The sequence below is a fragment of the Euprymna scolopes genome, chromosome 22, assembly GCF_053919585.1.
Source record: "Euprymna scolopes isolate OS-2025 chromosome 22, ASM5391958v1, whole genome shotgun sequence".
NCBI lineage: Eukaryota > Metazoa > Mollusca > Cephalopoda > Sepiida > Sepiolidae > Euprymna > Euprymna scolopes.
In genome coordinates this window covers 31,278,253-31,297,606 of record NC_136503.1, presented here as the reverse complement: position 1 = coordinate 31,297,606, position 19,354 = coordinate 31,278,253, and the positions used below count along the sequence as shown (strand labels likewise).

The window sequence follows — 19,354 nt, the reverse complement described above, 5'->3', positions numbered from 1 at the left end:
TCTAGAAATACGGGTTTACATTGTTATATATTAATAGATTAACTCTCTTGTGGTTTCATAAGACAACATCTCTCTCTCTCTCTCTCTCTCTCTCTCTCGCTCTCTCTCTCTCTAACAGACTCTTGCTCGTCCCCTTCACTTTCTTTCCCATTCTTTTATTCTCTGTCCGTTAATCTAATCTCTCTCTCCTTTTCTTCTTTCTCTTTGCATATCTATCTATCTCTTTCCTCACACTCATTTCTTTTTCGCCCTATGTATTGCACGCTATCTTTATCTTTTTCCTAATGTCTACCTTTCTTCCTCTCTGCATTTAGCATTTATAGGTGTTTAATTTCCCTTAATCCTCGTATTACTTGGTGCTGGTCCAGAGGTAACGTCCGAGCAAATTGAGTCAAAAATGGGTTCGAATCTTTCAACTAGCACTAATTATCAATATCTGCACGTATAATTGCGAAAGTATGAAACACTAGTGTCTGTAAGTATAAAATTGATTATTAATGTATATATATATATATATATATATATATATATATATACATATATATATATATATATATGTATATATATATATATATATATATATATATAGAGAGAGAGAGAGAGAGAGAGAGAGAGAGAGAGAGACCGAGATTGTTATAAATATCTTTTTACAAGGAATCTGTTTCGTCTATTCTATGCTGTTAAAAATGAAAATATACTTTTTTAATTGATTAGTTTTATCAAGAACTTTTATTTTAATTACTAATACTAATAATCTAGAATATACTACGCTATCATCTAAATCGTCGATTATAAATTTAATTAAAAAAAAAAAGACTACTTATCTGGATTTACAAGTACCAATATCATATTTAAAGCGTTTTCTTTGGCTGGGATGATCGATTATACATACATATATTATGGGATGATCGATATACATACATATACATATGCATACACATATCTACATATATATACATGTGCATATATATGCATATATATACATATATATACATATATATGCATATACATATGCATATATATACATATGCATATATATACGTATGCATATATGTGCATATATATACATGTGCATATATATGCAATACATATATATATATATATATATATGTGAATATACATGTGCATATATATATGCAATACATATATATGTGCATATACATGTGCATATATATATGCAATACATATATATGTGCATATTCATATATATATACATATATATATATGCATATGCATATATATATGCATATATATAAATATGCATATGCATATATATACATATGCATATATATGCGTATATATATGCATATATGCATATACATATATATACATATGCATATATATATACATATACATATGTACATATATGTATATACATGTATATACATATGCATCTACGAGGGGCGTGCAATAAGTAATGCCCCTGGCACACTCTCAGTTGTCTGATCCAGCTGAAATCTTGCATGTGCAATGGTTTATACGGCAAATTACAGCTCTGAACTAATTGTGGTTTCTGTTTTACAGGTGTTTGAACTGAGTCAGGTGTGAAATGGAGTCTGTTGAATGTCGAGCAGTGATCCGGTTTTTGTATTTTAAAGGACGCGCACCACATGAGACTTTTGATGAAATGAAAGAAACTTATGGTGATAATGCCACATCATATGACCTTGTAAAACGCTGGCATCGTGAATTCAAACATGGCCGGAAGTCTGTGGAAACAGCTTCCAGACCTGGTCGCCCCCTTCTGCCATTAATGAGGCATCTGTCCGTCAAGTTGAGGCTGCCATTTTAGAAGATCGGCGCATTACTATTCGCCAAATAGCCCAAGATGTCAAGATTAGTACAGACTCTGTGGAAACTATCATTCATGACCATTTGCATATGCATAAGGTGTCTGCCAGATGGATTCCCATGTTGCTCACACCATTCCAGAAGCGAGAACGCGTCGATTGCTCGATAATGAATTTGGAGATGTGCCAAGAAGATGAGTCAAAGTTTATTAAAAGACTGATTACACAGGATGAAACTTGGTTCCATCACTATGATCCACAGACCAAAGCCTAGTCAATGCAGTGGAAGCACTTGGACTCACCACCTCCAATGAAGGCAAGAGTGCATCTCTCCGCTGGCAAGGTCATGCTCACAGTCTTCTGAGACCAGGACGGAGTAGTGATGACAGATTTCCTGGAAAAGGTACCACAATTACAGGAGCCTATTATGCTTCACTTTTGAGGAAATTAAGGGCAGCTATCAAAATCAAGAGGCGGAGCCAGATCAACAAAGGTACCCTCCTCCTGCAGGACAACGCTCCGGTCCAAAACTCGCATGTCGCCAAATCAGAAGCACGGGCGTGTGGTTATGAAATGCTTCCCAATCCTCCCTACTCTCCTGACCTTGCACACTCTGACTTTGACCTCTTCCCAGCCATGAAGTTGTTTTTGAAAGGAAAGCGTTTCCTAGATGATGCAGCCTTGATTTCTGAAGTCACGTCGTGGTTGGAGGACTAACCTGGGGTGTTCTACGAAAACAGTGTCCAGAGATGCATCAAACGATGGAAGAAATACATAACGTTGGGTGGTCTCTGTGTAGAGAAAGACTAGTAACTGTGCCAAGTTTCGTTGCTCTACTCTTATGGGAAGCGGGTCTGGGACATTACTTATTGCACGCCCCTCGTATATATACATATACATATATACATATATATACATATGCATATATATACATAAATATACATATGCATATATATACATAAATATACATATGCATATATATACATATATATACATATGCATAAATATACATATATATACATATGCATATATATGCATATATATACATATATATACATACATATATATGTATATACATGGATATATATATACATATATATGCACATATATATACATATATATGCATATACATGCATATATATACATATATATGCACATATATATACATATATATGCATATACATGCATATATATACATATATATGCACATATATATACATATATATGCATATACATGCATATATATATATACATATATATGCATATACATGCATATATATACATATATATGCACATATATATACATATATATGCATATACATGCATATATATATATACATATATATGCATATACATGCATATATATACATATATATACATAGACATGCATATATATATACATATATATACATAGACATGCATATATATACATATATATGCACATATATATACATATATATGCATATACATGCATATATATATATACATATATATGCATATACATGCATATATATATATACATATATATGCATATACATGCATATATATACATATATATACATAGACATGCATATATATATACATATATATACATAGACATGCATATATATATACATATATATACATAGACATGCATATATATACATATATATACATATTCATGCATATATATATACATATATATACATATTCATGCATATATATACATATATATACATATTCATGCATATATATACATATATATATATACATATACATGCATATATATACATATATATACATATGCATATATATACATATGATATATATGCATATATACACATATGATATATATGCATATATACATATACATATGTACATATATATGCATATATACATATACACATATATGCATATGCACATATACATATACATGTATACATATATACGTGTGCACATATACATATACATGCATATATATACGTATTCACATTATATATATGCATATATATATATATATATATATATATATATATATATATTCAGAAAACATGTATTTATATCTGCATATTTTGCCCGATTACTTATTATGCATAGATATTTTTATTTGTTTATGAAACGTTCGGCCATTTTTATTCGGAATCTATTTTTCAGAAGTCATGAACCTGTTCGCACACATTGTTTCATATTAACAAACTTGGATCATATTAGCATTTCTTGCTTTGCTTTATTCTTATTTTTAAATTTATTTTTGTTGTTTTATGAGATGAAGACCAGTTTCTTTCTCATTAGTTTGTTCGGAAAATACTGGTTGACTATACGATTATTTTTTTTTAAACAGTTGATTCAGTTTTTACATTTAAAATGCTGCATTACTTCATATCTGTTGAGTACTCAAATAAATCTACAATATTTCTATCGGAACACAATTTCGAAAAATGTAAGCCTTTTAAGTAGAATAACAAAAAAGAATAATTTTAAACGTCATCACTCTCGGGCGTGTCACGATAAGATTAAGCCTTTAATAACTGTTGAGTAGTGGCATAATAGTAAAAATATGAAAATCATCGAGGTTGGGTTAAGGAACAAGTGTAAAGGTAGGAAACGAATATAACTGGCTTGCACGCAGCTAGTCAGTGGTAGGACTGTCGCTTTTTCCATCGGTGTAGGTATTACTGGCATTATATATAGTGAGAACCGGTGTGTTAGAAAGGCCATTGTAACAACCCTCCCTTTGAAAATATCCCGTCTGGGGATTAATAACCTTCTTTTGGGGGGGGGGTCACTCTAATCAACTCAGTTGATTTCCGTTTTCTTTCTGACATTCTATTCTTAGGAGCTGTCTCTGATATGGGCACCTGAAATGTATCAAACACTGTGTCCATGATCTCATTCTCGTCGCCAATTGTGTCCTGGCACAATGGTAAAAGGAAAGGTTGGTTTAAACATATTGAACATCCCCGGTACAAAGGTAAGAAACGAGTATAACTGGCTTGTACGCAGCTAGTCAGTGGTAGTATTGACGCTTCTTCCATCAGTGTAGGTATTACTGGCACTATATATAGTGAGAACCAGAGTAATTTCCCTTATGTTAGAAAGGCCGGTGTAACAATAAGGTTTTAGGCGAAATATTTATGTACATATGTAACGAAGATGTTTGTATGAATAAATGTTTACACTAAAATATAGCGGTACTTGTTATTGAACACGATTACATATACACAATAGACTTATCAGATCAAATCTTATGAATATATATATATATATATATATATATATATAATGAAAGTGTCTGTCTGTCTGTGTGTCTGTGTACATTTCCCTACGCAATGACTCTATCAATTTTAAGTCTACAAACTCAAAATTTGATATACAGGTTACTGAGATTTGAGAAAATATTTGTAATCCGTTTTAGGCCAGAAATTCGACTATTAAAGGGTCAAAGTTCAACGATTTCACCTTTATGAGCTCTACAAAACTCCTCTGCTAATTTTGAGTACAAACAATTGAAATTTTAGATATAGGTTTCTTATACATGGATCTAACTTAATAACTTGATTTGATCTCAAAACAATAAATGTTAAAAGGTCATAATTTTTTTTAAAATTTGACCTCTGCGGTCTCTACCAAATTACTCAGACAATTTCTGGTCTAAACATTTGAAATTTTACATTTTCAGAGATAGAGAAAATTTTTAATCGGTTTGGGTTGACAATTTGAGCTATCAATGTATAAATCTATGTATGTATGTTTGCATGTCTGCCTAAAACTTTCGACAGAGGACACTGATTTTCATGAGATCAGTATCGTTTTGAAGCTCGACCTTTCAGACGACAAATACCGAAAAATTGGCTAAAAACATTAATTTTTCACCCTCAACTGGGCACTTTTCACAGGAAGGGGTCGCTTTTTTCGCCGATATTTCCGAAAGTCATCCCCTCTTTTCGATTGTGTAGTCTTAATTTAAACCTACGTCACTTCCGGTTTGACGGTGATCGTAACAGCAAAGACGTCACATTTCCCCCGTTCTTTTCCTCCTTTGCGGTACAGGTTCGAGCCTTCCTTCCTATTACCCCCTTTTTTTTTTTTTTTTTTTTGCTGAACACACACACCTCCAAACACACGGACAACGCCGGGCTGAAATGCTAGTATATATATATATATATATATATATATATATATATATATATATATATATATATATATATATATATATATGGACGGATTATTTTCTTTGGTATTTGGAATGCAACAAATCAGTATTTATATATATATATATATATATATATATATATATATATATATATATATATATATATATATATGTACTAGGAAAAGTACCCATTGTTGACTGGGTTCAAAAACAGGCTACAGAAAATGGACTCTAATTTATTAAAGTATGATAGGTTATGAAAAGGAAGAGTTGTGAAGAGATAGCTTCGAATTTGGGTGTATGAAAACCAAAGCCAAATATGATGAAAGTAAAAATAAAATAGATAAACCCCATAATTTATTATATCATACCTGTTCACACTGAAACACTTATCACAATATTCTTAAACTTTGTGACATATTTCCATTCTATGGAGGTCAGGCGCGAACGAACACTTCATAATTTTATTATACCATATTTTTTCAAACTGAAACATAATTATCAAAGTATACTTACGCAGACAGATATGAAAAGTCTTTACTAAATTTTGTGCCTATTTCCATTCTATGGAGGCCAGGCGCGGACGCAGACCCCACAATTTTATTATACCATCCCTATTTAAGTTAAAGCATACTTATCAAAGTATTCTTATGTACATCTATATCAAAAACACTTGTAAACGTTATTTTTTTTAATTTTTAAATATTTTATTTCCATACTTTGTTGACCAGGCGCGTACACAGACCCCACAATTTTAATGAATCATCATTATGCCAAATCAAGCATACCCATTCCTGTGTCTCGATACATCTTCTATCATTATATGTGATCAGTTTTCAATAATAGTCAACCATATTGGAGCCTATTCGTGACCACACACACAGACAGACATTTAGCTTTATATTATAGATATATATCATTTTTAAAAACAGTAATCTACGGACGCGCGTGTTTTGAAGCTCTACTCCTCTTCAGCGTAGCTTGACTGTTGTAGGATTCGAACTTTGTATATTATGTATTTCAGTCCATTACGCTATGATGCCATAGACGATTTACTGCTTCATTTTTACCGTTTATGTGTTTACGTGGTTTTGTTGTTGATTTTTTAAACGATATTAAAGTTAACGTATCCACCTCGGAGAACCGGTGTTTTTCTTAGAAAGCCGCTCATTTTTTATTTGGACTCTTTTTTTTTAAATTTATTTATTATTTTAAAAAAAATAATCTATGGACACGCGTATATATATATATATATATATATATATATATATATATATATATATATATATATATATATGCATGTATATATATATGCATGTATATATATATACATGTATATATATATACATGTATATATATACATGTATATATATACATATACGCGTGTCTATAGATTACTGTTTTTAAAAATAATAAATAATAAATAAATATATGTACATGTATATATATAGAGAGAAAGAGAGATACATACATTTATATGTATGTATATATATACATACATTTATATGTATACATTTATATATACATACATTTATGTATATATTTACATAATATAGATACCTTTGTATATATATGCATTTATATATATATATATATACATACATTTATATATATACATACATTTATATATATTTACATATATACATACATTTATATATATATAAATGCATACATTTGTATATATACATGCATACATTTATATATATGCATACATGTATATATATATATATTTACATATATATACATACATTTATATATATACATATATATATATATATGTTTAATATATATTTTTAGATACTTTTATATATATTTATACATAAATTTATGTATATATATACATACATTTATATGTATATATACATATATTTATATATATATGGTTACATTTACATATATGCATACATTTATGTATATATATATGCATACATTTATATATCTATATGCATACACTTATATATGTATACATATATTTATATATATGCATATATTTATATATATGCATACATTTATATATATATACATATATATATATATATATGTGTGTGTATGCGTATGGCTGTGTCTCTATGTATTTCTGTATATGAATATATAAGCTTTCTCTTCCTCGTAAAACACTGCTCTTAATGATACCTGTCGCTACTCTTAAGCTTGATACAAAGCTATTTGTAATGAAACATGGGGAGAACTCTCTACTGGTGATAAACGCATATATGTAAACATTCAGCTCTGGTGAATAGAAATAACTATAAACATGATGGCTGTAGGTTCGATCCCTGGCTAGCGATGTGTATTAGTTTAATTGCAACCTGTGGATATCTATCTATCTATCTATCTATCTATATATATATATATATATATATATATATATATATATATATATATATATATATATATATATAAATCATTATGCTGATGTAGTGATCTTGCTGTGGAGAAAGGCGATTAAGGAAAATAACGCATGAATATGGAACAATGTCTTATAGAGAGAAAGTAAGAAAAATAAGACAGAAGAGAGAGAAAGAGAGAGGGAGAAAGGAATTTATGAAGAAGAGATAGAGGAGTGATATAAGTGAGAGAAAGGAGAGAGAAAGAGAGAAGGAAGGAGAAAAGTCAAATAAGTTAACTATCTCACAGACATAACACTTGCATATGCCTTATGGTTAGAAAATTCTCAATTATAAAAGGGAATTCAACTTGAAAACAGGACAGCTGGTTAATTTATGGCTCTCCAATGAGAAAATACCACTTCTCCAATAAAAAGCAATGTAAACAAAATTCAGTTACTATTTCATTAATATAAAAATTTAAAACAATAATATATTTTAATTTATGCAGATTTCATATATATTATTATTATACAACCAATTCTCTATCCATTACTCTATTTTACCCAATATATGGTAGTGGCATTTCGGTGTGACCCAGCTGTAAAAAAACACTTAAATATTACATTTTAACCCATGAAGATTTAGAACTATTATAGAACCAATACTCTATTTACTATTTTATTGTACATAGTAATGATTTCCAAAGTTTTCTTTTAAAAAATCACTTCAGTATCATCAGCTAGCATCGAAACTAAAACATTTAGCACTCCAATCTTAGTTGTTACCGTTTAAGCTATCATCAAAGGGATAAGAATATGTTAAAATATAACCGACTGTAATGCATAAATGTGTATTTACGTATGTGTACAATAACACTTTAAGTCGAATTACATCTGCCAAGTTCCAACTGTTTTCAATTTTTATCTCAACATAATAACGGTTTAAGTCCAAATCAAATTTGTATCACAGGTCCAAATCCCCTACATATCAAGTTTCAGGCCCGTATACCAGAAATTGATAGATTGGAATTTAAAGAATAAGAGCACTTTTCCGATGCCGAAGATAATTTTTAATTGTTTTGGGCTTTGTTTGTTTGTTTGTTTGTTTTTGTTGAAACTGCAGATACAAATGATGCAATGATAAATATTGATTTTCAATTACCAGTAAGACAAAAGTTTATAGATCACCTCTGCCACAAATGTGTTTTACGTTTGGATAAATATATGCATATATTATATGTTTTTTTACGTTTATTCGAAAAAAAACCTTTTACAACTAAATATTTGGAATCGGAATCGGTAATTATATCAGACTTAGGAATTTAGAACAGTATGATAATTGTATAGGAATCGGGAAAAATATTGGAATTGTTCCATCACTAATATATATATATATATATATATATATATATATATATATATATATATATATATATATATGTATGTATGTATGTATGTATATATATATATATATATATATATATATATATATAGAGAGAGAGAGAGAGAGAGAGAGAGAGAGAGAGATAACTAAAAGACTGCAAGATATAAAATAAAAAATATTTTTTATTGATATTTTTTAGCATTTTATTGAAAAATATTATTAATGCAGTTTTGAGAAAGGTTTTATCTTTTTTAATCTTTTTAATTTTCTTTTACTGGTTTGAAAAATTCACGAACTTAGATAGAAGCACAAAGCCCGAAAATATTTATACACGAAACCGATATACCAGAACGGATGACTAAAGAAAAAACACACATTAATACAAAAGCACACTGATCCTAAACAACTACAGACCAATGACCTGCATATTAACTGCTTAGGAAAATTCTAACGGCACAACTGAAAGGACAAATCAACCACTCTTTTAATAACTGTAGACTTCACTCCGTGAAAAGAAATGATGCTGCTAAACGACAAGAGAGGCATATATCTTATATGCATAGATCAAATGATTCTGAAGGACGCAGAAAAAAAGAAAAAAAGCATAGCCAATGCATGGATCAACCACAGGAAAGTCTAAGCATGGATAAGAGAACTCTTAGAATGGACAAAATATCTGAGAAAATTATCAATCTATTTATGAAAGCAATTGGAGCATAGAGACTGGAACTGACTGCTGAAAGACAACATATGACTATGAGATCCCATTGAGGCAGTTTTCATGAAAATTTTCTATTATTACTTATGTTTATCATAGTTATTATTCAACTGATATCAGATACAAATTCAGAACAAAGAATAAATCACCTCATGTATATGGACGATTTGAAGTTATTTAAAAGAAAAAAAGAGAGAGATAATTGAAAAGTTGATAATCAGGATCAGAATCTTCAGCCAGGACATTCAAATGGAATTTGAAATGGAAAAGTATACACTGCTAAAGATGAAGATGGTGAAATTTCGAGACAGCAGAGGAAATAGAACTTTCGAACTAAGAGAATATAAGAGCACTTGGAGAGCATGATAAATATCTGTGAGTATTGGAAACAGACACCATGAAATCAAGAGAAATGAAATAAAAGATTTGAGATTAATATTATAAGAATAATAAAAGTTTTAGAAAACAAATTAAATAGTAAAAACCTAACAGAAATGAATATCTGTGCAGAAGCTCTAGTAAAATATAAGAGGCGTTCCAAAAGTAATGCCTCCTATTTTTTATTCCACCCAAATGGATCAGAGGAGATTGTAAATTGCATCATGACGATTGAACTTAAGCATTTATGGCATAGAAATTTCATCTATCTGTTGCAGATGTCAGACTTGATGAAAGCAACCCGTCATGAATGTCCATCAGAAGCAGATATGCATCAATGAATTTCTGGCAACAGTGCTATGAGAATGGTGATGATTATATAGTATAATAAATTATAGAGCACAGAAGTCGCTCGTTTTAATGATACTACTCCGATCTTCGTAGCTCTTCAACTTTTTTAGTTAAAAAGTAGGAGGCTTTACTCGTATGACAAAACGCGCTCCGGAAAGCCATGCACAGCCATAATTCATTGCTAGCAAAAGTTCATCGAGTATGATAGTGACTATGTAGAAAAATAAGCTCTGTGACACGAAAGGTCGTTCGTTTTATTGGTACTATCTTCGTAGCTCTTCAACATTTTAGTTTTTAAAAAATATGAGTCTTTACTTTTTGAAATAAATCCCTGTCCATTCATAGATTGAACAAAAAATAATTTAGGCATCTGGATCAGAAAATTATAAAAGTAATGACTATCCTCTATTCCCCAAGGATGATACTGGTATACTCTAAATGAAAAGGGGAGAAAACGAAAAAAAATAAAATAGGTAAATCTAAAACAAAGTGCGGGTGACACAAAAAAAGAACTGGGGAAAAACATAACCTAGACTTCCACTGGATGAGTGCAAAAAGGACTAGGAAATTGGAGAGATTTGTTGCCATCCAAATTCCAGTAAAGATCAATGGTCGCTGCCAATGAGAAATCAATGGAAAGTGGTTGATAATGCAAATTCATTTAGATTTAGAAATCTGGGGAGAATTGTTGTCATTCAAACTCAAAGAAAATTGTCAGTAAGTTAATATTTCATGATGGCTTGTGTGAGAACTCCTAGTGTATACAAGTAATAACTAGCTGACCCCATACAAACTCCACTATATAACTATATAACTATATATATTATATTATATATAACTATATAACTATATAACTATATAACTATATATATTATATATAACTATATAACTATATATATAACTATATATATAACTATATAACTGGTCCAAACTGAAACATTCTTACCTATGAACGCAGGATAATGCAATTTTAAAATATATCTGATTATGTGGGTCTATCTTTAAAAACTTTATAGGAATTTGGGACATATTTCAATTCTATAGATGTTCAGCGATAAAGTAGACCCCCACGATATTATTATACAAGATTCGGACAGAACAGCAACTACGCTTTGATCCTAGCCCGAAGGGTAAGAAAGTAATTTTAGTTCAAGTTTTACGATCAACTAAAAGCGACACCAGATGAATTTTTTAAAGTTACTTACTTTTGCATTACATTTCTGCAACTGGGCGATCTCATATTTTAAAATAGGGGGTGCATCTGCTACTAGTCTCTCACTCTTAGACAGGATTCTAAAGAGAGTTGCAAACTTAATAGGTCCCGCACTGTCCCAATGACGAAATGTTGCATCCCTCTGTTTGTTTTACAAGTATTTTAATAGTAGGTGCCTCAAAGAACTTCAAGCCCTTGTACTCTTTCGACGTAAATACCTCGAATAAACCTGACAAGCAGCAAAATCCCACCTCTACACAGTAGAAATCCCAGGATGCCAGAAAACCTTCTACTCAAATATTCTTCGCTAGAACTGCTAGACTTTGGTATTCCCTTCCGGTTCCCTGCTTCCCTGATTATACTGACATGCAGAAGTTCAAGTGTAATGTAAACAGACATCTTTCTGGTCAACTTCCTACATAGTATCCCTACAAATTATGCCCCAGATGGTAACCCCCTAAATCAAAGTGACACTGCTCCTTGTTTGGGTTGAAAATGCAATAAAAAGGGGTGTAGACAGCGTACATGAAATTTCCTTCGCATAATAATTGGGTGAGCATAGAATTTGTTGGAAAATTGATTGACTATTTCGGGCGTTATCGGATCATCTACATATTAATACGATATAGCGTGTTATTTTCTGTGTCACGCTTACATCCGGGTCGTTTCATTGTTATGTATTTCCATTTCTTGCAATAAATAATTTTATCAAGAATTCTTCATAAATTTTGGTTTCGGTTTCGATTATAGCTTAAAGAACTAAAGTTTTAAGTTTGGGATTCGGTTTCGATTCAAGCAGATGAACCCAAGTCACATAGATATTTTTTTTTCTTTAAATCGCAACTTTATAATATATAAAAATCGATAGAACATTAACTCTAAAATAATATATACGAAATCTGTAAGAATTAAAATATCACATTTAAGCGTATTTTACGACCTCGTTACGCTGGGTGTCCCTGCTAGCTTAGATAAATACTTTTGCAGTTTTAACAAAAAAGCTACAATAATATCAGAGCGTCTGCATTTACGCTGAATATCTACAGAATGCCAACATCAATATATTACATAGGAATCAATCCCCTGTGTAATTTCCGCAGGTCCCGCTAGTTAAAATATTCTTATATACATCTATTTGTTATCTTTTATTTTGTATCAACAGGTCGTTAAATTAATCTTTGTCACGAACAATCAAACTCTGCACTAAACAGATTACCGCGCGCGCCATAAATACTGAACAAGTCGGTGCTAATTGTCAGCGCGCCGGCATGCGTTCCTGTTGATAGCTTCCGTTAAAAGAACTGTTAGCGAATTCGACCGTGGCCATTAATTGTGAAATCAATTGATCGTGAAAATGTGAACGCGAATTTCTTTTATCTTCAACGATGGACCATATAGACATGGTCCGCAATATGTAGCTATATTATTTTATTTCAAAATTATAAATGTACGTAAAATGGCAAAAATATATAATGTAAAAATCGAAATGAAATAAAATGTATATCAAAATGCTTAGGAAACAAAATGTATATTATTCCGCCTTTTCGAATGACACGTGAAATTAAAGAAATTCTTAATTAAGCGAAAGAAAATACATAGTCAATTATAGCTTCTCTCTCTCTCTCTCACACACACACACACACACACACTAGCAGTTCAGTCCGGCTTTGCTCTGGCCCTATGTACTGTTCATAACTTGCCCTATGTGTGAATACTCTTTATGTAAATTTTCAAATGTGTAGACCAAAAATTGTTTGAGCAATTTGGTACAGACCGCAGAATTTAATTTTTTAACTTTGACCCCAATTTTGACCCCTTAACATTTATTGTTTTGGTCTCAAATCAAAATAAAAAGTTTGACCCATCTCCAAGTTACCTACCTAAAATTTCAAGTGTTTAGACTCAATTGGCGTAGGAGTTTGGCAGAATCTGCAAAGGTGAACTCTTCAACTTTGACCTTTCAGCAGCGAAATTTCCGCCCCAAAACTGCTTGCCGCATGTCTGAATACCTGCTATCTAAAATTTCAAATGTTTAGACCAAAAATTGGCTGAGTAGTTTGCTAGAAAACGCAAAGATCAAATCTTTGAAATTTTAACCTCTTGGCAGCTTAAATTTTCGACCTAAACCGATTAAAAAGCTTGCCCAACCTGTGAATGCACTTTATGTAAAATTTCAAATGTTAAGACCAAAAATTGGGTGAGTAATTTGGTAGAGACTGCAGAGGTCTATTTTTTTAAACTTCGACCTCAATTCTGGCCCCTTAACATGTTTTGGTCTCAAATCAAATTAAAAAGTTTGATCAATGTCCAAGTAACCTACATCTAAAATTTCAAGTGTTTAGACCCAAAATTGGCGGAGGAGTTTGGTAGAGTTTTCAAAGGTCAAATCGTTGCCAGCCAAATTTCTGGCTGCAAATAGATTAAAATGATGTTCCCAAATCTCAATGCTCCTTATGTCAAATCCTGAGTCTGTAGACCGAAAATTGACAGAGTAGTTTAGTAGAGAAATGTACACACAGACACATACACATATAATTTCACTTTCATGTGTGTGTGTGTGTGTGTGTGTGTGTGTGTGTGTGTGTGTGTGTGTGATAAGCGATAATTGACTATATTTTTCCTTTTACTTAATAAAGAATTTTTTTAAAAAATTAATAAAGATTTAAAAACTGAAATTTTTATAGGAATGTACGTTCTCTAATCACCTGTAAAAGACATTAGCTACTCTAACCAACTGTTTGAAACTCTAACCAACCATTAGCTACTCTAACCAACTGTTTGTTCACTGTCAATAACCTTGTTAAATTCATTGGTTATCACTTTTGAATATTTTTCCTGAAATTATATGTATGTGCTCGCGTGTTTGCGTGTGGGGGTGGGGGGTGCGGTGTGTGTGTGTGTGTGTGTGTGTGTGTGTGTGTGTGTGTGTGTGTGTGTGTGTGTGTGTGTGTGTGTGTATGAATTAATGGCCTGGCAATGCCACAGGGGAGACAATCAAGCAAAAAAAAAATCACTAAGCAAAATTCATCCCAAAGCAGCAAAACTGAAGCTGGTCTGCCAGGACACTATATATAGAAATGTAAGCAGATTTGGGCATATTTTATGGTTTGAAAATATAGTTTTTTATCAATTGTCATAAATTTTAATCATAGAATAGTATTTTAATCTTCAAAATGCCTGCAAATTTTCATGTAGTTGCGACCTAGAGAACCAAAGATACAAGCATTTCAATATTCAATTTGGCTACCATAGATATACCACCTTTTTTGGTAATTTTATAAGTTCCAAATCTCAGCGACTATTGATTAATATTTAACAAATGAAGGGAAAATTAAAAATCTGGATTGTGTAGTTAGCTATGTGACATTTGCCTTGAAGGTTGCACATTAAGGGGATAATCCATCATCCAGAGCCTATTTTGGCATTTTTTACAGCTATAAAATGTTTCAATCATAGTCATTTGTTTTCTTACTTTTGCATATGAATTACAAAATATCTGATATTTCCCCAAAACCTCTGGCCTTGATGGAAGGGGAGACTAAAACTTGCTGCTATGGTTCCAAATGATCTATAATAACAGCAAGGTGAGACTTGATTCCAAATATTTCTCATATGTTATATCTTCCCTCTTTGGTTTTCATACATAAAGTAAATTTCACAGTTTATAAGGATTATTTGATACTGGAGATATTCATAATCGTACCCTATTTCCAAAAGAGGGGAGATATAAATTATTAGAAATATTTGGAATCAAGTCTCCTATTGCTGTTATTTCAGATCATTTGCAACCATAGCAGCAAGTTTTAGTCTCCCCTCCATCAAGCCCAGATGTTTTGGGGAAATATATATATATATATATATATATATATATATATATATATATATATATATATATATATATATATATATATATATCGTGTGTATTTAGGAAGCATTTTTTCATTTAAACAAACATTGTTAAAGACAACAGCGCGCTTTTGTTTGGTCATACATCTTTAATTTTTTCAATTTTTCTGATGATGTTTTTGTGTATTGATCAAAGGTAATTATAAACGTCTCAGAGTTATATTTGTCTCTTCGGAGTTAGTCGTGATTTTGTTGCTTTCCGCCTGTCCTCAAAACATCGTCAGGAGAATGTGTGAGATTTGGTTGTGCTGACGAGTGAATGTTAGTTAGTAGCAGAAGCAGTTGGAAAACAGTCGCGTGCGAAGCTGTTTGTGCCCAGTAGGGAGGGAAGCAGTGTTTGTAGGTAACGGTACAAACGCTTCGCATGCATTAACCGTTTTCCGACTGCTACTACTACTAACTAGCTTGTTAAACTGTTAGAAAGTGTGATCTGAATTGCTACCAAAGGCAAGATAAGTTACTCTTCTGTGATTAAACGCCTTAAAAAAAGGGTTAAAAGCCTGTTTTTTGTGAAGCCTGTAGCGTTCCGTGCAGTCAAAATAAATGAAGAAAAAAGAAAAATAGCAGCATTTTCTCTTTATATACTTCCGATATGCAAATGAGATACTTCCGGTTTGAAATAAAAAGCTTGTTTTTTCAGAGACTACGTTGATTTTGAATTTTCATGTTGAAGTAGTAAGTTTTGTCAGTGGTGTGCCGTGTTTTGGATTTGAGAGTTTTTGACAGCAGTGTGTCAAGTGTTGGAGTTGAGTTTTTGAGAGCAAGGCGTTGAGTTTTGGAGTAATGACATTTTGGTCGAATTTTGACAGCAGTGTGTCGAATTAAACCCTAGAAATTGTCACTTGTAAGCAAATCATAGTTAGAAATCTATCAGGGCAAGTGTAGAACAATTAACACTTGATTGTTTTAACGTAGAAATTTATAATATGGAAGAAAAAAGATTAAAAGAAAAATAGATGTAGATATATGAAGTTTGGAAAAGCATCTATTATTTTAGTGTTTATAGCCACTACCACTCCTAAAAAATAATTGCATTCACAACACACGAAGATAACGGCTTACGCCGCCATATTTGATTTTAGAAAGATCTTTCAATATATTTCCAAAATCCAATATCACAATGTAAGACATTATCCACGTGTGTTTTGAATTCAATTATTTATTCGGGGAGGAACTAAAAAAAATACAATAAGTGTTTTCTATTTGTTTTACAAACTTTAGGTACTTACATTTCCTTTTTTATCTTTTCCCGTGTTAGCCTTCTCCGTTGCCGTGCAAACAACCTCATGATTGTTTGATAGTGGGGGAAATTATTGTTTGGCCATTATTTACTACACTGTAGTAGATTTTTCCAAAAATCACGGGTTCCTGATTTCTTTGCTTCGATGCATTTTCTGGTGGTTTCAATATATTCTCTCTTATCTGTCATTATTTTTCTCTTACAATTACTTCTAGCTTCTATAAACTTGTCTGTTTCAACTGAATTTATGCCAGTTACATCTGCGGTACGCATGCTGCCTTTGAGCAATGGCAGCTGCACAAGTAGAAGTAAACCATTGAGGAGAGTGGAGCTTACTATAGAATTTCCGCGTGGAAACATATGCTTCAATTGCAGTTTTGAAGCATGTAGTGGTCTCATTTGCGCACTGTTCGGCGGGAAGAGAAAAGATATTTCCCCATAGGACATCTCTGATGAGCTCCCTAATGGTATTTGGCGAAAATGAAGATGAAATTCATTTTTACGGTAAATTTATTTATTGTCATGAAAAATTGACGCTAAACTACAGTCCGATGAAATGAATCATAAATAAAAACAAGTGGAACAAATCGAAAGAAAGAGGAAAAAAAAGGACAAAAAATTAAATATATATATATATATATATATATATATATATATATATATAAGAAAAATGGAGAAAGGCGTTGATGGGAAAAAAAGATATGTTGTTGTCCCACTGTACATGTTCAATATCCACTGGGAAAAATGTTGTCGGTTAGTTTGTCTGTGAGCAGAAATGAATATTCATTATGTGGACCTAAATCCTTTTTTTAGTTTTGTGGTGGGGTATCTCAGGATAAATTGTCTTCCGTAATTGCGTTTGAAATGTTATTTCATCCAAATTGAAGGTCATAAGGATGCATTTGATGTTGTCTAAGGATATGGGGAAAATATATTAGGATAGTAATCGTGTGATATGCAGAGCTGTTTCTAATAGCTGACTTGTGATTGTTGAAATGTAGGCGGAACTAGGAACTTGCTTCACTGACACATGAACACACACACACACACACATGTATATTATATATAATATAATTAAACAATGATTCTTTGTACTTAGAGACACTAATGTTTCATGCTTACGCAATTATCAGTGTAGGGAGTGATAATTCGTGTCGGTCATAAGATTCAAACCTAGCTATGAAGGAACCTTTTGTTATCTTTGCTGAGATTTTATATACATACTAGACTCCCCGTGACCCGTTGGGTCAGTATGTTATATTAGCTATGGAATTCATGTATGAGCGTGACACTTGTGACATAAAGAATATATATATATATACATATATACAAACACACACACATATATATATATATATATATATATATATATATATATATATATATATATATATATATATATATATATTGGCATAACAGAAACATTTCTATGAAAGTATATTAAAATGAAAAATCACGGACGGATCACTCAAACATGAAAAAAATAATCCTCCCTATTCGTGTAAAGTTACCTATTTTTCCAAATAATCGCTCCAAAATCGAAAATTAAACATGATTTTCCTACGAATCGAACGCCGACGAAAGTCATTCAGCAGCAAAAACGCACATGAACCTACCGATGAGAAATATAAGAATGAAAACTCATATTGGAATCTTTCCACCAAGTTATAGAAACTTAAAATTAAAAAAAAATTAATAAAACCTAAAGCAAAAAAATAAAACCTAAATAAATAAAATAAAATAAAACTAATATTGAAACAGATTAGTAAATGTGTCAACAAATTCACCGTTCTCACACAACTATTTTGTATCTAGAAATGTAAACAAAAATAAAAAAGAAGGAAGGAAGGAAGAAAAAGGGACGGATAGAGAGTAGTAGTAGTAGTAGTAGTAGTAGTAGTAGTAGTAGTAGT

General features: G+C 31.4%; 1 protein-coding gene across 1 annotated transcript in view; it reads right to left on the bottom strand.

Moving 5' to 3' along the window:
• LOC145243947 (tetraspanin-18-like) overlaps positions 1-19,354 on the bottom strand; it is a 132,937-nt gene that overhangs the window by 85,889 nt on the left and 27,694 nt on the right. The window lies entirely within an intron of this gene.